Source organism: Bombina bombina, chromosome 5 (assembly GCF_027579735.1).
Source record: "Bombina bombina isolate aBomBom1 chromosome 5, aBomBom1.pri, whole genome shotgun sequence".
NCBI classification, from domain to species: Eukaryota; Metazoa; Chordata; class Amphibia; order Anura; family Bombinatoridae; genus Bombina; species Bombina bombina.
The window spans coordinates 401,193,179-401,217,605 of NC_069503.1; the positions used below are offsets into that span (position 1 = coordinate 401,193,179).

The 24,427-nt window shown below is 38.5% G+C and overlaps 1 long non-coding RNA gene across 1 annotated transcript in view; it reads right to left on the reverse strand.

Moving 5' to 3' along the window:
* Positions 1-899: 899 nt before the first annotated feature.
* The window catches only part of LOC128659354 (uncharacterized), a 114,602-nt gene continuing 91,074 nt past the window's right edge, over positions 900-24,427 (reverse strand). The window contains exon 4 of the long non-coding RNA XR_008402343.1: positions 900-1,473. This is a non-coding gene — a long non-coding RNA (uncharacterized LOC128659354). The remainder of the gene's footprint in view (positions 1,474-24,427) is intronic.

The following is a 24,427-nucleotide window of genomic DNA, read 5'->3' on the forward strand; positions in this document are numbered from 1 at the left end:
CGTCGGAGATCTTGTGACACCATCACCTGCTTGGGTCTGTGTATCTGAACGCTGCATATTGTTACTGCATAATGCTGATTACTTACAACAGATGGACAGACACCTGGATCATGGTGACAGTGAGGTAGGAGACCGGGAAACCGGCTACAGACGGAATCATTCGCATATTGTGATAAAGACTCTTGGACACCACGGACCACTCATTTGTGACACAGACTTACCTATATGAAAATGCAAGTGTTGCAGCAAGTATATGAGGGTACCAAGTGGGGACATTGGTGGTTGGAGTGAGTGAAGATTGAATCATAAATTATTATGGTATTGCGATTGTCTGTATCACTGTCATATGAACATACGGACTACTTATCAAACGAGTGTTAACTAACTTCAGACATAGACATTACAGATCACAAGCCTTTGTTTAACCTTATTGGGCGAGACTGTATCTCAAGTTTAACCTTGTGTAAATTTAAATACATTGGGACTTTATATCTTGAGAGTGATAGTAATATACTGGATGATACTAATCATAGTAACTGTTCGCAGGTGATGCTGGTAATTTCCCCCTTGGGATGCCTTGGGGGTTACATCATTTCTGATTTTTTCTTTTTTCTTTAACAATTGGCAACATTTTTTGTCAATAGATTGGCAACTTGTCTGTTTTTTCCTGTTTTTGGTGGATATGGGTTTGAGTGAGAAGGAGTGTGTGAATGCGTTGAGCCCTTCATATGATGACATTGCTGTTATAATCTAAGTTGTTTTTGAATAAATTGTTATAGAATCCAGTTCTGGGATCTTTTTGTTTTATATATTAGTAGGGTGGTTAGACTACATCCTATCCCGGGCACGGGCACATTATTGGTTGTAAATTGTCTTACTAGTTTAGTGGTGCTGTCATTTAATCCAGTTAATATTCATAACTCCTGTTCGGTTAGCACATGCGTGATAGCTGTTAGGTTGTTTCTTCTGCATTCTCCATGGACTCATCGGGTTATGCTCGGGCACAAACTTTTTACTTTCAACTTGTAATACGTTCTCTACCCGACGTGTGCAAAAAGCCTACATCTAGCAAAATTTATACCTGAATGGGAGGGCAAAATAATGCTTCACTCATAATCTAGCCCTTAATTGGGGAACAAGAATCTAAAATATAAAGGGAGACAATTTTTCATGGATTACTTCTCTTCTTGTTTGTAGCAATGTTTCTCCTCTTCTTGTTTGTAGCCACTGTCACACCGCTTCTTGATTGTAGAGCTGTTACTCCTCTTCTTGTTTGTAGCTGCTGTTACTCCTCTTTTGTTTTTAGTCACTGTTACTCCTCTTCTTATTTATAGTCACTGTTAAGCCTCCACTTGTTTGTAGCCGCTGTTACTCCGCTTCATGTTTGTAGCGCTGTTATTCCTCTTTTTGTTTGTAGCTGCTTTTACACCTCTTCTTGTTTGTAGCCGTTGTTACTCCTCTTCTTGTTTGTAGCTATAGATGACATAACAATATTGAAATAGATCAACACAAATATTTTAAATTACAATGTTGTATTTAGCATACTTGTACAGTAAATATTTTTGATATCTTCTAAATTATTTTAATTCTGTAGTGATTAATAAACCAGAATACCTCCTTTTAACTTGTAAAATAATGAAGGCTTTATTTGGTATTTGCTGCTATAACCTGTTATTTGGAAATCTCCCTAAGGAAATACTATTATGTACCATGTACAATGTAAAACAAAATATTAAAATCTTTATGTAACTTAAATGTTGGAAATGTAAGTTGCAATACGGTTTAAAAATGCTGCTGTTGGAGAAAGATGTATATTTCTTGAACTTTTATCTATAATTTAGATATACATATTAAAATTTTATAGACTAATAAATACCATTACCAAGTCTCTATTTTTTAAATGCAGACTATGGGGCCTATCTATCAAGCTCCGAATAGAGCTTGAGGGCCCGTGTCTCTGCTCCATAACCCTGCTCTGAGCAGGCGGACAGACATTACCGGAATTCAACCCGATCGAGCACGATCGGGTTGATTGACACCCCCCTGCTGGCGGCCGCGAGTCTGCAGGGGGGCGGCATTGCACCAGCAGCTCTTGTGAGCTGCTGGTGCAATGCTGAATATGGAGAGCATATTGCTCTCCGCATTCAGCGAGGTCTTGCGGACCTGATCCGCACTGTCGGATCAGGTCCACAAGACCTTTGATAAATAGGCCTCTATATCTGTTGCTGTATAACTAGCTCATTATACCAACCTGATGTCTTACTGACCTGTCCTAAAACTAGAAAGCTTATGTAGTATTAGACATAAGGTACTCAACCTGTGTACAATATTTTGAGTTCAAGTGTACTCACTTTATAAATCCCTGGTAAGAACTCACCTTGAGTATGGAGTGCAGTTCTGGGGACCAATCTCAAAAAAAGACATTGCAGACCTTGAAAAAGTTCAGAGAAGGGCTAATAAGAATTTAAGCTATGAGGGGAGGTTAGCCAAACTGGGTCTGTTTTCTCTAGAAAAAAGGTGCTTCAGAGGTGACATGATAACTTTATATAAATATATTCAAGACCCATATACAGAGATGCCAGAAGCTCTTTTTATTCCAAGAAAATTATTTGTGACAAGAGGTCACAATTTAAGGCTGGAGGAAAGGAGATTTAATCTCCTGAAACAGAAATGTTTTTTCACTGTAAGAGCAATAAAATTGTGGAACTCATTACCAAAGGAGGTAGTGAATGCCAATACCTTTGGTACATTTAAAAATGGTTTGGAAACAGAATTCATGGATAAGATTGCTTGTGTTAAATGGGTCACCTTTTAATGGAATTAATTTAGGCTCAACTTGAGCTTTTTGTAACTACATCTACTATGTTACTATGTTACATTTGGACAGCCTTTAATTTCATGATTTAGCATTTTTTGCACATAAATGCAAATGGAGCTATTACAACCCAAATTCCGAAAAAGTATGGAAAATTAACAGTATGGAAAATGCAAAAAATCAAACAAAAAGAATAATTTGAAAATTCATTTCACCCATTACAATATATTTAAAACAGATTATTAACACATTATTTGATGTTTTACTTTGGGAGAATTTAATGTATTTTTTAAAATATACACTCATTTCAAATCTGCTAACTGTAAAACCTTCCAAAAACGTTGGGACAGGAGCAATTTAGGACTAATAGCGATGTGACAAGTTGAAATAAGAAGATGATGTGAAACAGGTGTAATCGTGTAATCATAGTAAACAGGTGTAATTGTGATGCAATCGTGTAATCATAGTATATAAGGAGCCTCCAAAATAGGCCTAGTCCTTCAAGAGCAAGGATGGGTCGGGGCTCGCCAATCTGCCAACAGATGCATCAGCAAATAATCCAATACTTTGAGAACAACATTTCACAAAGACAAATCAGTAGGATTTTGGGCATTTCACCTTCTAAAGTGCACAATATAACTAAAAGATTCAAGGAATCAGGTCAAATCTTGGTGCGTAAAGTGCAAGGCCGAAATCCACCTCGGAATGCTCTTGATTTCTTACATAAGTCTGTAATGGATATCCTGACATGGGCTAGGGAATACTTTGGTAAACCTTTCTCAGTCAACACCATTTGTCGCTTCATCCGCAGATGCAAGTTAAGGCTTTACTATGCAAATCAGAAGCCATACATCAACGCTGTCCAGAAGCGCCGCCCACTTCTCTGGGTTTGATCTCATCTGAGATGGACAGTAGCACAATGAAATCATGTTTTGTGGTCTGACGAGTCAACATTTCAAATAGTTTTTGGAAAAAACAGCCGTCGTGTTCTCCGGGCCAAAGAGTAAAAGGACCTCCCAAGCTGTTAACAGTGTCAGGTGCAGAGGTCAGCATCTGTCATGGTATGGGTGTGTGTGTCAGTGCCCATGGCATGGGAAATTTGCACATCTTTGAGGGCACCATTAATGCAGAAAGATATGTAAATATTTTGCTGCAACATATGCTGCCATCCAGACGTCGTCTTTTCTAAGGAAGTCTCTGCATTTTTCGTCAGAACAACACTAAACCACATTCTGCCCAAATTACAAGCCCATGGTTGCGTAAGCAGAGAATGTGGGTGCTAGCATGACCTGCCTGCAATCCTGACGTGAGAATGTGTGGCGCATTATGAAGCGCAAAATAAGGCATCAAAGGCCCCGTAGATTTGCGCAGCTGAAGACATGCAGAATGGATGAATGGGGAAATTCAGCTAGCTAGCTAAACTGAACCAACTTGTTTTTTTCAGTGCCCAATTGCTTAGTAAGTGTTATTAAAAGAAAAGGAGATGCTACACAGTGGTAAACAGTCGAGTGTCATCTTTTTTGGCGTGTGTTGCAGTCATCAGATTTGAAATGAGTGAATATTTTCAAAATTACATTACATTCACAAAGTAAAACATCAAATAATGTGTTAATAATGTGTTTTCAATATAGTATAGGGTGAATTGAATTTTCAAATAACTCTTTTTGTTTATTTTTTTAATTTTCCATACTGTACCAACTTTTTCCGGGTTGCAAATCAATTTTGGGTAATAAATAAAGAATGTAAAATCCTAAAGACATAAATAAAGTCCCGTATAGTCCCAATATAAAGTGCATGACTTACATTATAAAGAATACGTTAAAATGCAGTTGAAGCCTATATTATTTGTCTGTTTCCACTTTATGATATCTAAATAAGCATTTTTGGGACACTTGGGTCAAAATAAAAAAGTACTACAGGAAATAGGAGAATTGTTTCCTAATTAAACACCATAGAAAATTTAGGCCTTGATCACAGTCTATTGGCTGATGCCTTTTCATCTCTTTTTCTGGTCAAAAAGGCCATTTTTTTATTTGATGCAATCACAATGGCCCATTTTCGGGTCTTTCCCACATCCACACATATCTTTTTGGATCCTCACTAAAAGGACTAAAAAGATCTCAGTGATCACAATACATTTTTGAGTGACTTTTCAAAAAAAATTCTAGGCCTCTGACTTTTAAAATTGGCACCTCATCAAAACGACATTTTGGACATATTTGCATCTATTTTAAGGCTACAGTATTTGCAAACAGTCTATTAGCTTGCACATGTGCCCAACACTCTCAAATTGCCACAGAATACATTGTAGAAGTGTATTAACATACATGGTTAAAGCTTTATTCATCACTATGACATAGACTGTATACAGTGGCCAGAGCACACATTTGCATATGTATAGCTGTACAGCTAAGGTGATCGGAAGGAACACTCACATCAGTACACCAACATCTACAGATGGCATGTTTTCATTTTTTAATAAAGTCACACTTGCACTTTTGTTTTTGTCACTAACAGTCCAGGCATCTTTATAACCAAGATTTAAAATGGGATTGCACATTTGGAACATTCATAGGAACCAATTGCAATCCATTTCCATCTGCACCACTGCTAAACTGTCTGAATGCCAATTGTATGTTGGCATGATGGGCAGACTGGGAACTTCTTTTTTATACAAGTGCTACTTAAAAAATACTGCTTGTTTTTTCAAGAGCTGCTTGATAACTCGTTCATGCAAAAATCAAGCAGGCTATTTTCCCTGCATTTTTTTTAATACAAGCTTGAAAATATGAAGCATGTCTTTGAAAAAAGTTCAAGTTTCCTTGCTGTAATTAAATAGCCTTGAAGTAAGCCTTGAAGTAGCATATTACTATATTTTATGGCAGCAGACAAATGATTCTAGTCTTAGAAAGTGTGAAGGAAACAATTGCTAAAGTAACTAACTAGACCCAAGATCAGCAAGAGCCAACACCTGCAACAAATTAGCACAACCGTCTAACAGTGCATCAACGCGTTTTGCAGTAGATGTTATCTAGAATGTCAATCACAAGTGAATGTTTAGGTCTTTATAAAGGACCTGTATTGTAGTAAAGTTCTATCAGGAGAGAAACTATTATTAAATTACACAATGAGATGTATATCCAAGCAGGCGATCAAATCATAAAGGGTCATATAGTTGACAACAATGAATTAAAAAGAATGACCAATATGGTGAAATATAACAGGGAAAGCTTCAGATTTACAGAGACAATGGTGCGCCACTAAATATCGGCTGTTTTGTAGTCTAGGCACAATACATACAAGAGTTCCAAACATGTAACTGAACCAAAATCAAAATTGGTTATCAGTTGATAAATGAGTGCACAGTAGGCAGTGTTTTTATGAGCAACATGTTTCAACATGTTTAAAAAAGCTGCCTTTTATCAAACTCATATCCTAAAGCTAGAAGGTTCTGTTTTGTGATGAATTCAGAAAGGTCAATGCCATTTCTAGATTTGATGCATATCCTATACCCCAAATAGATGATGCATTAGTACATTTGATGAAGGTTAGTTATTTTATTAACATTTGTTTTGATGAACAGTTCCATTGATGCCTGAAAGAAAAAACTGTTTTGTGTACTTAAAGGAACGATCAAGTCAAAATGAAAGTCTCATGATTCAGATAGATCATGGAGTTTTAAACAACTTTGTAATTTACTTTTATCATCAAATTTGCTTGATTGTCTTGGCATTCTTTGTTGAAAGTTAAACCTAAGTAGGCTCAAACTGATTTCTAAACAGGTGAAAACCGCCTCTTATCTCAGTTTTTCACAGTTAGACAGTGCTAGTTCACGTGTGCCATATAAATAACATTGTGCTCACTCCTATGGAGTTATTTATGAGTCAGCACTGACTGGCTTAAATGCATGTCTGTCAAAAGTACTGAGATAAGGGGCAGTCTGCATGGGATTAGATACAAAATAATCACAGAGGTAAAAAGTGTATTAATATAACAGTGTTGGTTATGCAAAACTGGGCATTGGGCTATCTTTTTAAACATTTTCAAGTAGACTGTCCCTTTAATATGGGCTTTTTCATTTGGTGCTTCTTGTGGGTTACATGGAGGTCCAGCAACTTTTCAGTGGTTAATGGATAATGTGTTTTAGCCTCATATAACATATGCAGCTGCTTATTTGGACGATGTTGTGATTAACAGTAAAACTGTATAAAAATTAAAGGTGTTGCTGGGATTAAGGCAAATTGGTCTCATTGCAAATCCTGCAACATGCTCTATTGAAAGAACCACAACATAGTATTTGGGCTTTGTGTTGGACGGCGGTCAAATAAAACCATAAGTAAAGAAGGTGGAGATTCTAATGAAGTATCACACTCCTAAGACCAACAAATACATAAGAGCATTCTGGGGACCCTTGGGAGCTAATACAGAATCTCCTTCATGTTTCAATGTTGCCTGCTCCTTTTAAAGGGAGATGAAACCCAACAATGTTCTTTTGTAATTCATACAGAGCACACCATTTAAAAAAACTTCCAATTTACTTTATTATCAAATTTGCTTCCTTCCCATCATATTCTGTGTTTAAGAGATACCTTAGTAGGCAATTTGAGCAGTAAATGGCAGTAACTAGTGCGCTTGCAAATAGATAACATTCAAGCAAAACTAAAGCCATATAATGCTCCAGAATTGGCTTGGATCCTAATTATACGTCCCTGCTTTTCAACAAAAGATTCCAAGACAATGAAGAAAATTTGATAATAGAATTGAATTAGATTTGTTTTTAAAATCACATGCTCTGTCTGAATCATGAAAGAAAAATTTGGGTTTCATATCCCTTTAATGAAATAGCTTCTAATGCAGGTTTAGGGTGGTATTTAATATATAATTATATATAAGTAAATGTTATGACTGAGAGAAACATCTTACTCTATCACTGAAAAAAATAGAGTTTGGCAACATACAGTATATATTTTATAAGAAAAACATCAATGCCCTCAATGGTTTGTTGAATATGTTTGTTCTACAATACGTCATTGTGTTCAATGCTACATTTTGAACTTAACTAAAGTATTATTATTATGTTTTTGCATTAGCATTGAGACTATTTATCAAAGGCATCACATAAAATTAGAGTTGATATCAAAGCAAAAAGTTTTGCAAAACCCTTTGCCATATTAATCACTTCTTTAGATCTTTCAGTTGTATAGAATACATCAGTAGAATAATTTGCAAATGAGTAGATTACAGCTATGGAATTAACTCTTGTACATGATGATCATTATATTTTACAGCTTTAGAAATATGAAACACAAAAAGATAAATGTTTTTAACGTTGTCCACTGTAAACTCAGCACATAGTTGTAAAAAAAAATCATAATTTTCATACCTAAAATAATACACCTGATAATTTTCCATTGCTTTCCTCAGTCTTTTCAAGTGTAAATTTGTTTTTATGCACCTTCTGGTTTTCATGTCCAGCCTTTGATCCTGAATGTTGCTGTGAAACTATTATTGGTTCTTTTCCTTCCTGTTTTATTAACTGTTTTGCAAATTATATTATTTAATTGAAAAAAGATTTTTATTATTTTGTTCCTCAATTATACATCACAACAGTAATATAACAGTAATGAATCTTACAGGTAAAGGTCACAGTCATAGATAACAAGTCACAGCCAAGGGCGTATGGAAGGAAAAATAGTTGGTCATTACAATATGCACTCCAGGTCAGAAAGTAAAGTGCCTCCTTCACATCATTGTTGTCCCGACCCAAAGGGGGTTTCCACTAATCAAACCTTCACTTCTACAACTATGATGAACAACCATGTTACCAAAACCTTGTGCATACAGCTTTAGCATCTGTTCTTGAGCAATGCTTCCAGTATAGTAGTGACAATCTTATCTAACCCACAGTAACTAATACGTAGCACAGGCGAACCAATGTGGTAAAGTGTATTTGTGCTTTATTGCCTTCTAGTGCTAGACTCTGAGTACATAATCCATGGTTCCCATATGGAGATGAACTGATCTTTAGTGTCTAAAAGGTCGGCAGCATTACTGCTCATTTGGTAGTAGTAGGCTATTTTGTTAAAAAAAATCTGAAAGGTTGGAACCACTGACTTCCAGTATCGAGCTATAGTTAATCTGACTATTGTACAGATAAAGAACAAGAGTTTATTTCTTGATTTGCCCAGCCCAGGCAGTGGTTCATGAAGAAGGGCCTGTGTGGGTATTAATTTTATAGAAGTATCAAAAATGGAACTCAGTAATTCTGAGGTTTGTGACCAAATGTTGGAAACATGCAGACAATGGCACCACATATGAGGGTAAGCCCCTTTCTCATCACAGCCTCTTAAACAATTCCCCCCCCTGGGTCTGTGCTATGTAATCTGGAAGGGTGGAAGTACCCCCTAAATGCAACCCCCTATGAAGGGTGTTGTTCCATTTCTCGAGTGACCAAGAAAAATTAAAGTCTTCTTCCCATTTAAGCATAGAGGGAAGTTTAGGTGATGCTAATCAGTTATTAAATATGGAATATAATCTAGAAATAGTTCCTTTTGATCTGTGAGTAGCTAAACAAAGATGTTCTAGATATGTAGAGCCTATCCTGCTGGAATTACCTATAACGTCAGCCACTCTTGCCCTAAGCTGCAAATAATGGAACCAACTAGGTCCGTCTTGGCCGCCATGGTCAACATATGTTTTAAAATCCATGAAGGATTGGTTACGCAATGTATCTGCAATTCTATATAATCCCTTATTTGCCCATTTAGTCTGGAGCCCCGAATCTGGGGTCGAGGAGAAAGTCACTAGTGGGGTTGCTCTGGATTTCTCTGAAAGTAATTTGAACTTCATGGTCAGGGAATCCCATAGCGAGACAGTGTGTGAGATAGATAGGAAAGTCTTCCAGTTTGAAGGCCTGGAAGGCCTGCTAGACCAAAGTAATTTATAAATTGGGTCAATCATAACCATATCAGATTCTAGCTGGACCCATTGAATGCTATCTGTTTTGTTATGCCATAGAGATGTTTGGGCTAACCGTGCAGCATAATAGTAAGTTAGAAGATCTGGTAATCCCATGCCTCCTCCCTCTCTACCCCTACACAAAGTGTGTCTATTGGTTCTGGATTGCCTTCCCTGACAAATAAATGATATAACAGCTTTTTGGAGTTTATTAAGGACTTGGGCAGGGACCGAGACCGGGAGGGATCTAAACAAATATAGTAATTTTGGAAGTCACTATTTATAAGTAAATGAGACTGTTTGGATTTATTGTGGATTCTCTGAGCAAGAGTCCACGGATGTAGGCCTTAAGTGCTCCCCAAACGAAAGTAGGATTCTTTACTGAATGAGTGTTAGCTTCCAGAAAGTCCCCCATTTCTCTTTTCAGAGTCTGAAGAAATATCTTATCTTTAAGTAGGGAGGGGTTTAAGGTCCAGCTTTTATTTCTCAGAGGATCTATTATTCCCGTGAGCCTAGTTATAACTAGGTTGTGGTCAGACCAGACATTGGTGACAATATCAGAGTCAACAATCAGTGATGCTAAAATTTGGCTGACTAGAATGTGGTCAATTCGTGAATATACCTTGTGAGCTGGTGAATAAAAAGTGAAGTCTTTACAGTTGCCATTATATGCCCTCCAACTGTCAAGCAAATTATGGTCAAGCAAAAAATCATATAGGATTTTCCTATTGATACGGGCCTGAGAAGGGGTATTACTATTTGATCTATCTAGTTTAGGGTCTACTGCTAGGTTAAAATTGCCCCCAATAATTAATCTATATTGTTTCCAGTGTGTTAGTAGTTTACTGATCTTGGACAAGAACGATGCTTGGGACTCATTTGGAGCATATACATTGCCTATGACTACTGGGGTGTCATGAATTCTACCTCTTAGGATTATATTACAACCTTGCTTATCTACATAGGATTCATCTTCTTGAAAGTTAAGGCTATCATGGAGAAGGAAGGAGACTCCACTCTTCTTTTTATGGCATGTAGCATGGAATTGTTGAGAATAAGCTTTGTCCCAGTACTTAGGGGTTAGGGATTTAGTAAAATGAGTTTCCTGCATGAATACAATGTGTGCATTCAGTGACTTATAGGTGGTAATGGCCTTGCAACGTTTCATGTTAGAATGTAACCCTCTCACATTATGTGTAAGTATATTAAGTGTCATGTTGTGAATTGGTAAGGGATTGCAGTAGATCTCATAAATTGACAAATAAGTTTTACAAAAATCCAAGATACATATCTGATTGCATTACAACTGAACCTAAAGCATTGAAACACATTACACAAATTGGACCTTGATGACCATTTTAGACATTTGTGGTACTCCATACCTGAATGGACCTTTAGACAAAACCTGCTGAGTGAAGTTAGTATTATTTGCAAACAACTGCAACTGCAGTAAAATATTAAACTTCAACAACAAACATAACCTGAAAATCAGGATAAAAAACCTGAAAACATAGGGGGACCGAATGTCATCCATTCTTAAATAATAAAGTAGTGGACTCAGTGGAGTGGGGAGGGACGGGGAGGGGGGGAAGGGGGGGAGAGGAAGGAAGGGAAGGGGGGAGAGGAGGGGGGAAAGGCTGAATGTGCCAGGATATTCCAAACGTAGTAAACCCCCAATGGGGTGTAGGTGTTTGAGAGTAACCCTACACATTTTAGACCCAGAACAGTAGGGCTGTAAACTTAAGTCATATTAAAAAAGGACCCATATCACTTGCATAAGTAGGACTTTCCGGCTCTTGTCGAAGTCTAGAGTTCTTTCCATTTTTATTAACTGGCGTCCACTCCCTTCCTATTGCCTTACTCTGCAGTTTGGGAGAGGAAGAAACCTCTGAGGAAGTCTTTTCCAGGTTCAGCTTTTCCAGGATTGCTTGTCCTTCCAGGAGAAGAGCAATAGTAGGAAGTTCTTTCATACATGAAGATGAGTTTAAATGGAAATCCCCATCGATATTTTATTTGCGCCTTAATGAGGACTGATATGATTGGTTTGAGTTCCCTTCTTCTCCCTAGGGTTGTCGGTGAGAGATCTGTGTATAATTGTAGCGTGTGGCCCTCAAAAGGTAATTTTAGGTAGTTTTCGCACTGCTTGCATGATCTGGTCTTTAGCATGAAAATAATGAAGTTTGGCGATCACGTCCCTTGCTGCTGAGGGGGTTGGTGGTTTAGCCAGTGCCCTGTGTACTCTGTCCATGAGTAGCAAAGAAGAATCTATCTCTGGGAGAATCTGTTGAAAGAGATGTGTGATGGTTTCTGACAGGTTGCTGTATGATTCAGGGAGATTGCGAATTCTGATATTTGATCTCCTGGACCTGTTCTCAAGGTCCTCCAAGGAATCCTCCAGCTTCTGAATCTGTTCCTGTTATACCTGTATTATACCTGTATTGTTGACTGAAGGTTGGGTATTTCATCAGAGATATCATCAACTTTATCCTCCAGGCAGGCGGTGCGGTCTCCAATATCTGTAAGGTCCTGCTTTAATTCAGAAAGGGCTGCTCTCATTTCTTCTTTGAATAGTTGTTTAATCTGTTGCAGGAGCTCTCCATTTGATGAGTCCACAGCGGATGTTGGTGGAGGACTTTTAGGGGAGGAAGGTTGTGAGTTTGTGTCTGGAGCAAGATCTGAAGCAATCTGTTTCTTTTTAAGTTGAGACCTTGATAGGCAGTATTTGACGGATTGGTTCCGGCCTTTCATTGTAACTGGCTGATAGCTTTTGAAGTATAGTAAAGCAGTATATAGCACACAGGGCTTAGGTGCTAAGGTAGTTTGGAATATTTTATGGTAGATACATAACAAGGTAAAACCACTTCAGGGTTGAATTCTAATGTTGTATCATCTCTTTATCAATGTTGTTTCATCTCTTTAAGCTTGGCTTGTTATTGATAGGAGAGATATCTGAAACCAATAGGGTGTCAGCACTGAGGCCTATGTGTTGTGCCTCCCGCAGTATCCCAGACCTCCAGGAGAAAAAGCCCAGATCCAGGGAAGGTTGCAAAATGCTGGTCTAAGGTCTCTTAGCTGTGGAACACACCAATTCAGATAATGTAATTTAAGTGTACAAATTCACAAGCATGGCTCTACTCCCACAGGACAATAACGGAGAAGGGAACTCGGGATACGACCCACCAAAAACACAGGATGGCGGAAAGAGGGAGGGGAGAGAGCAGTGCCGTACTATGAGATTATTACTGCTTGACCAGTACTTCCAAACTTTTAGTTGTGTTACACCAGATTCAATTGATAAGGTCCTGCAGGATGCCAGCTATGATACCATACAGTGATATGTGTTAATAGCTTGGTTGTGGAGAAACGTTAGGTCATATAGTGACACAAAAGGAAAAAGTGCCAATCGTGTCTTCCTACAGGGCTATACTGGATCTGTGGTCTGTTGTGCAAGGGATAACTAGAACTAGTATAATAAAAGAACTGCCATGCAACAGGAGCTGAGAGTAACACAGATTACCCTTAATGTTAAGGTTCATTGATCCAGTGTGTGGAATTAAATACAAGTCCCTCCACTTTGAAGTATAGTCTCTGGGGCATTTATCGCTCTTATTAGGATTTTTTTTTAATTATATTCTCACCCCTATTGGTCTTCCAACGTGATACTCCACTTATAGGCTTCTAGTTATCAAGCCGTCAACCGCAAATACGCTGGAATTCCACAGCGTATTTGTGGTGAGGCTGATTCGCTGTAGTTATCAAGCCCTACAGCCCGGCAAAAGTAGAATCTAGTGATGTAACATACGATCCGCCGGACTCAGTCCAACACAGATCGATGGTTATGTCACTACAGATGTTCCCGAACGCAAGCTCGGCACAATCTGACTACTTTTGCTAGTTATCAAAGAACTAGCAGGTACGCTCACCACTATTCCGGGCCAGCTTACCTGGTTTTCAATCTGCTGCCCTGGAGGCGGCGGATCCCATAGGAATCAATGGGAGTCTGACAGCAGAGAGAGCTCATGTTCGCTGCTGCCCGATATCCCATTGATTTCTATGGGAAGTGTCTACACCTAACACCCTAACATGTACCCCGAGTTTAAACACCCCTAATCTGCCCCCCTACACCGCCGCCACATACTTTATACTTATTAACCCCTAAACCGCCTTTTAAGGGCTGGTAAAAGAGCTGGTTACTTTGGGGCAATGCCCCGCAAAAGGCCCTTTTAAGGGCTATTTGTAATTTAGTTTAGGATAGGGAATTTTATTTTTTGGGGGGCTTTTTTATTTTATTAGGGGGCTTAGATTAGGTGTAATTAGATTAAATTTCTTTTTATTTTTTGTAATTTAGTGTTTGTTTTTTTTGTAATATAGTTTAGTTTATTTAACTGTATTTTATTTTAGATAATTGTAGTTAATTTATTTAATTAATTTATTGATAGTGTAGTGTTAGGTGTATTTGTAACTTAGGTTTATTTGTAATTTATTTTACAGGTAAATTTGTAATTATTTTAACTAGGTAGCTATTAACCTCTTAAGGACATATGACGGAATTTTTCCGTCATAAAACAATTGAGCAAACTGAAAGCTGTGTCCTTAAAGGGTTAAATAGTTAATTACTATTTAATAACTATTGTACCTAGTTAAAATAAATACAAAGTTGCCTGTAAAATAAAAATAAACCCTAAAATAGCTATAATGTAAATATTAATTATATTGTAGCTATCTTAGGGTTTATTTTTTAGGTAAGTATTTAGTTTTAAATAGGATTAATTAATTTAATTATAGGAATATTTATTTAGATTAATTTAAATAATATTTAAGTTAGGGGGGTGTTAGGGTTAGACTTAGGTTTAGGGGTTAATTCATTTAATATAGTTGCGGCAGTGTAGGGGTGGTAGATTAGGGGTTAATCAATGTAATGTAGGTGGCGGCGGTGTAGGGGGGGCAGGATAGGGGTTAATAAATGTAATGTAGGTGGCGGAGGGCTCCTGGTGTGGCGGTTTAGGGGTTAAACAATTAATTTATTTGCAGGATAGGGGTTAATAACTTTATGTAGGTGGCGGCGGTATAGGGGGTGGCAGATTAGGGGTTAATAGGTATAATGTAGGTGGCGGCGGGGTCCGGGAACGGCGGTTTAGGGGTTCATATATTTATTATAGTGGCGGCGGGGTCCGGGAGCGGCGGTTTAGGGGTTAATATATTTATTATAGTTGCGAAGGGGTCCAGGAGTGGCGGTTTAGGGGGTAATAACTTTATTTAGGTGCCGGGGGCTCCAGGAGCCGCGATTTAGGGGGTATAACAGTATAGTTTAGTGTGGGTGCTTAGTGACAGGCTAGCAAGAAAGCTGCGAAGAAGCTGATGAGCAGCGAGATCGATGACAGTCAGTTAACAACAGTCCGCTGCTCATCGCTTCGTACTTGGTGCGCGGCTTCTTGACAGCTTTCTTGATAACTTTGGCGAACGTATTCAGGTCAGCGGTGGCGATGTTAGGCGAGCGTATTGGGCCGGCTAATGCAGGTAAATACAGAGCTTCATAACTAGAGGCCATAGTCCGCTTTTGGTGAGGTTTCTGATGCCTTTGATGTCTTTATTGCAGCCAGAGCACCCGGAGTAGGCCGCAGCCTCGGACTTTCCTAGGAATTCTCTGGTTCTGTTTTCCGGGTGGGCCGCAAAATAACTCAAAGCTGCCCAAAATCAGTTATGGACTCACTGGGACTGTGTGGCTTCTGTATCAGGGTTTTTTCTAAACAATTACCCCTGATTAGTGCCCTAAATGACTGTTAAATGGCAAGTTTTGCACAGAGCTTTGCAAAATTGCTTCTGCTTCAGTTGCTGGCTAGCTCCGCCCACCGCAAATTATATTATTTAATTACAATTAAATCAATTTGTTAAAGGCTCTTGAACGGTTGTTTATTTTACAATTTTTTTAAAAGGAAATCTATAAAATTGTTCTTAAAAAGGCTTTATAGTGTAACTGAAAAGAAATGCACATTTACTACACATCTTGTCTTCTTTCCAACTTAATCAGCATTGTTTTAGACATTGCTAGAATCTCTAAATTCATTCATTTTCAAACTGTAACATGTAATAAAGGGGCAGTAAAGTCAAAAGTAAACTCTCATGATTGTGAAAGAGCATGCCATTTTAAACAAGTTTCCAACTTACTTCTAATATCTCATTTGCTTTGTTCCCGTGGTATCCTTTGTTGAAAAGCAGACCTAGGCAGGCTTAGTAGCAGGAATACACTACAGAGTTAGCTGTCGATTGGTGGCTGCACATCTATGCCTCTTGTTATTGGCTTCTCTGATGTGTTCAGTAAGTTCCAAGTATTGCTTTGCTGCTCTATCAACAAAGAATACTAAGAGATTGAAGCAATAACCAATGTGTTCAGTAAGCTCCCAGTAGTGTATTGCGTCTCCTTCAGCAAATAATTATAAGAGATTGAAGCAACACCCAATGTGTTCAGTACGCTCCCAGTAGTGCATTGCTTCTCCTTCAACAAAGAATTCTAAGAGATTGAAGCAACAACCAATGCATTCAGTAGGCTCCCAGTAGTGCATTGCTTCTCCTTCAACAAAGCATTCTAAGAGATTGAAGCAACACCCATTAGATCGCTGCTTCTTACAATCTCCGCCACCTCTGAGTTGGCAGAGAGAAATCACCCCGATCACGCTCACTCTGGGTGATTGACAGGCCCTTCTCTCGTGCAAGGGAAGGGGTGGCATTACACATTTGCTTGAGTGTGTAATTGGACATACGGCAGATGAATAGGGCCCACTGCCGTACGCCACAAAGCCTTGCTGACCGGTTCTCCAGTTGAGAAACTTGTCCGCACGGCGTTTGATAGATAGGGCCCTTTGGCTTCATGCCCTTTAATGAATTCAGTATTATGTATTTGTTCTTCAGAGATAGGTTTTAAAACATAAATTAAAACAAATTGCTTGTTGATACCCAAGTGAATAATTTTCTAATCTTCCAATTTAATCACAATATCCATATAATATGTACTATAGACTCAATTTTGTTTTAAGTACATACCCTTCAGGCATACTATATATTTTTAAGTACCCCAAGTGTACATATTATTGATATACAACTCTTATATGAGCAAAATAAAAGTCAACATATCACAGAATTTAACAAATGTGTTTAGAACCTATGAACTTTAGTAAATATACAGGAATGAGATATTTTTGTGTGTTTATTTTAAAATAAAGTTTTAATGAATATAGATACAGAAAAAAACTTGGAACTATTAGGACAATAAAAAAAAAGAATGAACACAACTTCTAGTGAAAACACACAAATAGTTATTTTTAATATTGTTCCTCTAAAGAAATCTTACATTTAAGTGCACGGTGAGGGATGCAATATTCATTGTACCAACTTCCTGTGTCTAACTTAATTTGCATACAGTTTATGTGGCTTGTTAAATCTTTTTGTTATGAGTACTGTCCCTGGTCATATCATATGTTTACCCTATACAAGATTTGTCTGTTTGTCTTTAACTAATATTTGAAAAAGTACTTATTACATTTAAAGTAATGCTGTGTGTAAGCTCTTTGTAATTGATTCTATATGGCTTGTTTCACTGTGGCACACATGTATAGTACATTTTACCTGGCATATTTCACCATGGCACATTTTCATTGTGGCATTTGTCTCTGTAACACTTTTTACAACAATGGGCTTTCACAGTGGCAAACGTTAGTATTTTTCAACACCCATACCATACCTCCCAAACATCCTGCAGGATTGTCACAGGTTGTGAGGACTGTCTTGCTTCCTGCCTACAGCCTCTCAGTCTCACAGATATACAGAACTGCCTGAACCAGACTCACAGTCCACCCAGGTATAACTATGGTCCACCCAGAAACTCTCACAACCTGCCTGCAACATTGCCTCTCCTATGTGTGTCCCATAAAATGACTCTTTCAACTTCTTGCATCAGAGAAAGCATTTGGTAAATGTTATGAGGTATGCAGTCCTGACATGTAAAAGGCCATGTAATTGTAAGACTATTGACTTTATTCTATTATTATACACAATATAAGTGATTCTCTGGGCCTACAGCACCCTGAGAGGAACCCAACACTGATCCAATCAGCAGCTCTAGTTGATCAACTCTAGCAGCACTAGTTGCTGATTGGATCAGCAGCATTTTCCACTTGGGTCACACAGTACTCTGCGGGTCCCAAGCAGCAATTCTACTGTGAGTTTTACCACTTTAGGGTGTTAAACACACAAACACACAATGCTGTAAGGTCGATCATCTTACAATTACATGCTCTAACAAATTAGAGCATATCATGTTTCAAATATTACAGCCCTTTAACACTTATATTTCCCACAAAGTCAGTGAGCTATTTCTAACTGTCTCTGATTGGCCTCAGCAGAGAAGGAAAACTTGGCTAGAACATGGTGGGACCCATTGCTTTATGGACACTAAAAGGTCAAATAGTGGAGTTCTTCAATTTTCTTTTGAAATTATATTTAAAACTCTGCACACTTTCATAAATACAAATACATATAAATATATACATACACACACATACATACATTTACAGGTATATACACACACTTCTGAGTCATTTCCAGTTTAATACCTTGTCATATACCAATATCTCTTTATAATCACTCGGCCAGATTACGAGTTTTGTGTTATGAGCGGCTCGGTGCTAACTTTCAAGTTATTTCCACCGCTCACCTCCCTATAGCGCTGCTATTACAGGTTTGCAAAAACCCGGCGTTAGCTCCATACCGCACACAAATACCAGCGCTGCTTTGAGCTGGTTTTATGTGCTCGTGCACGATTTCCCCATAGACATTAATGGGGAGAGCCGGCTAAAAAAAGCCTAACACATGCAATAAAGCAGCGTAAAGCTCCGTAACGCAGCCCCATTAAAGTCTATGGGGAAAAAAAAAATGTACGTTTACACCTAACACCCTAACATAAACCCCCAGTCTAAACACCCCTAATCTGCTGCCCCCAACATTGCCGACACCTACATAAATGTATTAACCCCTAATCTGCCGCCCCCAACATCGCCGCCTACATAAATTTATTGACCCCTTATCTGCCGCCCCAAATGTCGCCGCCGCCACCTACCTACACTTATTAACCTCTAAACTGCGCCCCAACGTCGCCGCCGTCACTATACTAAAGTTATTAACCCCTAAAACTCTGGCCTCTCACATCACTAACACTAAATAAATATATTAACCCCTAAACCTAACCCTAAATCTAACCCTAACGTAACCCTAATCCTAACACCCTTAACTTTAATATAATTAAAATAATTCTAAATAAAACTTACTATTAATAACTAAAGAATTTCTATTTAAAAATAAATACTTACTTACCTGTAAAATAAACCCTAACGGCCAGATTATGAGTTTTGCGTTGTGAGTGGCTCAGTAATAATTTGCAAGTTATTGTCACCGCTCACCTCCCTATAGCGCTGCTATTACAGGTTTGAAAAAACCCAGCGTCAGCGGGAAATATGGCATCGTTAAGCTTCATACCGCACACAAATACCAGCGCTGCTTTGAGCTGGTTTTACATGCTCGTGCACGATTTCTCCATAGACATCAATGTGGAAAGCCAGCTAAAAAAAAGTCTAACACCTGCAATAAATGAGCGTAAAGCTCCGTAACGCAGCCCCATTGATTCCTATGGTGAAAGAAAATTTATGCTTACACCTAACACCCTAACATAAACCCGAGTCTAAACACCCCTAATCTGCTGCCCCTAACATCGCTGACACCTACATTACACTTATTAACCCCTAATCTGTCACCCCCGACATCGCCAACACCTACATTACACTTATTAACTCCTAATCTGCCGCCCCCAATGTCGCCACCCCCTACCTACACTTATTAACCCCTAATCTTCTGCCCCCAACATCACCGCTACCTACCTACACTTATTAACCCCTAATCTGCCGCACCCAACATCGCCGCCACTATACTAAAGTTATTAACCCTTAAACCTAACCCTAAGTCTAACCCTAACCCTAAAACCAACTAACTTGAACATAATTAAAATAAATCTAAATAAAAATTACAATTAATAGCTAAATAATTCCTATTTAAAACTAAATACTTACCTATAAAATAAAACTTAAGCTGGCTACAATATAACTAATAGTTACATTGTAGCTATCTTAGGTTTTATTTTTATTTTACAGGTAAGTTTGTATTTATTTTAACTAGGTAGACTAGTTAGTAAATAGTTATTAACTATTTACTAGCTACCTAGTCAAAATAAATACAAATTTACCTGTAAAATAAAACCTAACCTGTCTTACACCAACACCTAACATTACACTACAATTAAATAAATTACATTAATTAAATACAATTAACTAAATTACAAAAAAAATAAACACTACATTACACAAAATAAAAAAAGGGCCTTTTGCGGGGCATTGCCCCAAATAAATCAGCTCTTTTACCTGTAAAAAAAAAAATACAAACAACCACCCCAACAGTAAAACCCACCACCCACACAACCAACCCCCCCCCCCAAATAAAATCCTATCTAAAAAACCTAAGCTCCCAACTGCCCTGAAAAGGGAATTTGCATGGGCATTGCCCTTAAAAGGGCATTTAGCTCTTTTTCTGCCCAAACCCTAAGCTAAAAATAAAACCCACCCAATAAACCCTTAAAAAACCTAACACTAACCCCCGAAGATCCACTTACAGATTTTGAAGACAGGACATCCGTCCTCATCAAGTTGGGAGAAGTCTTCATCCAAGCGACAGAAGTCCTCAACGAAGCTAGGAGAAGTCTTCATCCAAGCAGCAAGAAGTGGTCCTCCAGACGGGCAGAAGGCTTCATTCAGACGGCATCTTCTATCTTCATCCTTCCGACGGGGAGCGGCTCCATTTTCAAGACATCCGGCATGGAGCATCTTCTTCTGTCGACGGCTACTGAAGAATGAAGGTTCCTTTAAGGGACGTCATCCAAGATGCCTTCACTTGAATTCTTATTGGCTGATAGAATTCTATCAGCCAATCAGAAGTAAAGGGTAAAAAATCCTATTGGCTGATGCAATCAGCCAATAGGATTGAGCTTCAATCCTATTGGCTGATCCAATCAGCAATAGGATTGAGCTCGCATTCTATTGGCTGTTCTATTCAGCCAATAGAATGCGAGCTCAATCTTATTGGCTGATTGCATCAGTCAATAGGAGTTTTTCAACTTTAATTCTTATTGGCTGATAGAATTCTATCAGCCAATCGGAATTCAAGGGACGCCATCTTGGATGATGTCCCTAAAAGGTACCTTTATTCTTCAGTAGCCGTCGACAGAAGAGGATGCTCCGCGCCGGATGTCTTTTAGATGGAGCCGCTCCGCATCGGAAGGATGAAGATAGAAGATGCCGTCTGGATGAAGACTTCTGCCCGCCTGGAGGACCACTTCTTGAGCTTGGATGAAAACTACTCCCAGCTTCAGCCCGCTTGGATGAAGACCTCCCGGCTTGATGAGGATGGATGTCCGGTCTTCAAAAACTGTAAGTGGATCTTCTGGGGTTAGTGTTAGATTTTTTTAAGGGTTTATTGGGTGGGTTTTATTTTTAGCTTAGAGTTTGGGCAATGGAAAATAGCTAAATGCCCTTTTAAGGGCAATACCCATCCAATGCCCTTTTCAGGGCAATGGGGATCTTAGTTTTTTTTAGATAGGATTTTATTTGGAGGTGTTGGTTGTGTGGGTGGTGGGTTTTACTGTTGAGGGGTTGTTTGTATTTTTTTTTACAAGTAAAAGAGCTGATTTCTTTGGGGCAATGCTCAGCGAAAGGCAGTTAAGTTTAGGCTACTTATTTTATTTTGGGGGGGCTTTTTTATTTTGATAGGGCTATTAGATTAGGTGTAATTAGTTTAAATATTTGATCATTTCTTTTTTATTTTGTGTAATTTAGTGTTTATTTTTTTTTTGTAATTTAGTTAATTGTATTTAATTAATGTAATTTATTTAATTGTAGTTTAATGTTAGGTGTTAGTGTAAGACAGGTTAGGTTTTATATTACAGGTAAATTTGTATTTATTTTGAATAGGTAGCTAGTAAATAGTTAATAACTATTTACTAACTAGTCTACCTAGTTAAAATAAATACAAACTTACATGTAAAATAAAAATAAAATCTAAGATAGTAGCTAGCTTAGGTTTTATTTTATAGGTAAGTATTTAGTTTTAAATAGGAATTATTTAGGTATTAATTGTAATTGTTATATAGATTTATTTTAATTAAGTTAAAGTTAGTGGGTGTTAGGGTTAGGGTTAGACTTAGGGTTAGGTTTAGGGGTTAATCACTTTAGAATAGTGGCGGCGATGTTGGTGGCAGCAGATTAGGGGTTAATAAGTGTAGGTAGCGGCGATGTTGGGGGCTGAAGATTAGGGGTTAATAAGTGTAGGTAGGTGTCTGAGACATTCGGGGTGGAGATTAGGGGTTAATAAGTGTAATGTAGGTGTCGGTGATGTTGGGGACGGCAGATTAGGGGTTAATAAGTGTGATGTAGGTGTGGACATTGTCGGGGGCAGCAGATTAGGGGTGTTTAGACTCTGGGTTTATGTTAGGGTGTTAGGTGTAAACATAAATTTTCTTTCCCCATAGGAATCAATGGGGCTGCTTTATTGCAGGTGTTAGGCTTTTTTTAGCCTGCTCTCCCCATTCATGTCTATGGGGAAATTGTGCACAAGCACGTAAAAACAGCTCAAAGCAGTGCTGGTATTTGTGTGCGGTATGGAGCTGCCATATTGCCCGCTAACACCGGGTTTTTTCAAACCTGTAATAGCAGTGCTATAGGGAGGTGAGCGGTGACAATAACTTGCAAATTATTACAGAGCCGCTCATAACGCAAAACTCATAATTTGGCCGTCAGGTTTTATTTTTATTTCATAGGTAAGTTTGTATTTATTTTAACTAGGTAAACTAGTTAGTAAATAGTTATTAACTATTTACTAACTACCTAGTTAAAATAAATTCAAATTTACCTGTAAAATAAAACCTAACCTGAGTTACACTAACACCTAACATTACACTAAAATTAAATAAATTAAATTAAAAAAAATACATTTATCTAAATAAGAAAAAAATAAACACTAAATTACACAAAATAAAAAAAGAAATGATCAAAATTAAAAAAGAATTACTCCTAATCTAATAGCCCTATCAAAATAAAAAGCCCCCCCCCCAATAATAAAACCCCTAGCCTAAACTAAACTGCCAATAGCCCTTAAAAGGGCCTTTTGCGGGCATTGCCCCAAAGAAATCCGCTCTTTTACCTGTTAAAAAAACACAAACAACCCCCAACAGTTAAACCCACCACCCACACAACCAACCCCCCCAAATAAAAACCTACCTAAAAAAACCTAAGCTCCCCATTGCCCTGAAAAGGGCATTTGGATGGGCATTGCCCTAAAAAAGGGCATGTAGCTCTTTTACATTGCCCAAAGTCCCTAATTTAAAAATAAAACCCACCCAATAAACCCTTAAAAAAACACTAACCCCCGAAGATCCACTTACAGTTTTTGAAGACCGGACATCCATCCTCATCCAGCCAGGAGAAGTCTTCATCCAAGCGGCAAGAAGCCCTCAACGAAGCCGGGAGAAGTCTTCATCCAAGCGGCAAGAAGTTGTCCTCCAGGTGGGCAGAAGTCTTCATCCAGACGGCATCTTCTATCTTCATCCTTCCAACGCGGAGCGGCTCCATCTTCAAGACATCCGGCACGGAGCATCCTCTTCATACGGTCCCAGCCGTACATTGAAGGTTCCTGATTGGGTCAGTCAATAGGATTGAAGCTCAATCCTATTGGCTGATTGCATCAGCTAATAGGATATTTTACCCTTTATTTCTGATTGGCTGATAGAATTCTATCAACCAATCGGAATTCAAGGGATGCCATTCTTAGATGACATCCCTTAAAGGGAACCTTCAGTGTATGACTGGGACTATATGAAGAGGATGCTCCGCGCCTGATGTCTTGAAGATGGAGCCGCTCCGCGTCGGAAGGGACAAAGATAGAAGATGCCGTCTGGATGAAGACTTCTGCCCGCCTGGAGGATGACTTCTTGCCGCTTGGATGAAGACTACTCCTGGCTTTGTTGAGGACTTCTTGCCGCTTGGATGAAGACTTCTCCCGGCTGGATGAGGATGGATGTCAGGTCTTCAAAAACTGTAAGTGGATCTTCAGGGGTTAGTGTTAGGTTTTCTTAAGGGTTTATTGGGTGAGTTTTATTTTTAGATTAGGGACTTTGGGCATCATAAAAGAGCTAAATGCCCTTTTAAGGGCAATGCACATTGAAATGCCCTTTTCAGGGCAATGGGGAGCTTAGGTTTTTAGGTAGGTTTTTATTTGGGGGGGGGTTGGTTGTGTGGGTGGTGGGTCTTACTGTTGGGGGGTTGTTTGTATTTTTTTTTTACAGGTAAAAGAGCTGATTTCTTTGGGGCAATGCCCCGCAAAATGCCCTTTTAAAGGGCCTGTCAGGGTGCCAGGAATCAGACTGAGACGAGAAGTGCAAAAAATAATCACACCTTTATTAATAGCAAAAAATAATAAAAAGTCTACAAGTCAAATAACAAGCCAGGAGTCAAAACCAGAGCTGGTAGTCAGACGAGCCGAGTCAGGAGCCAAAGCGAATAGTCAAAC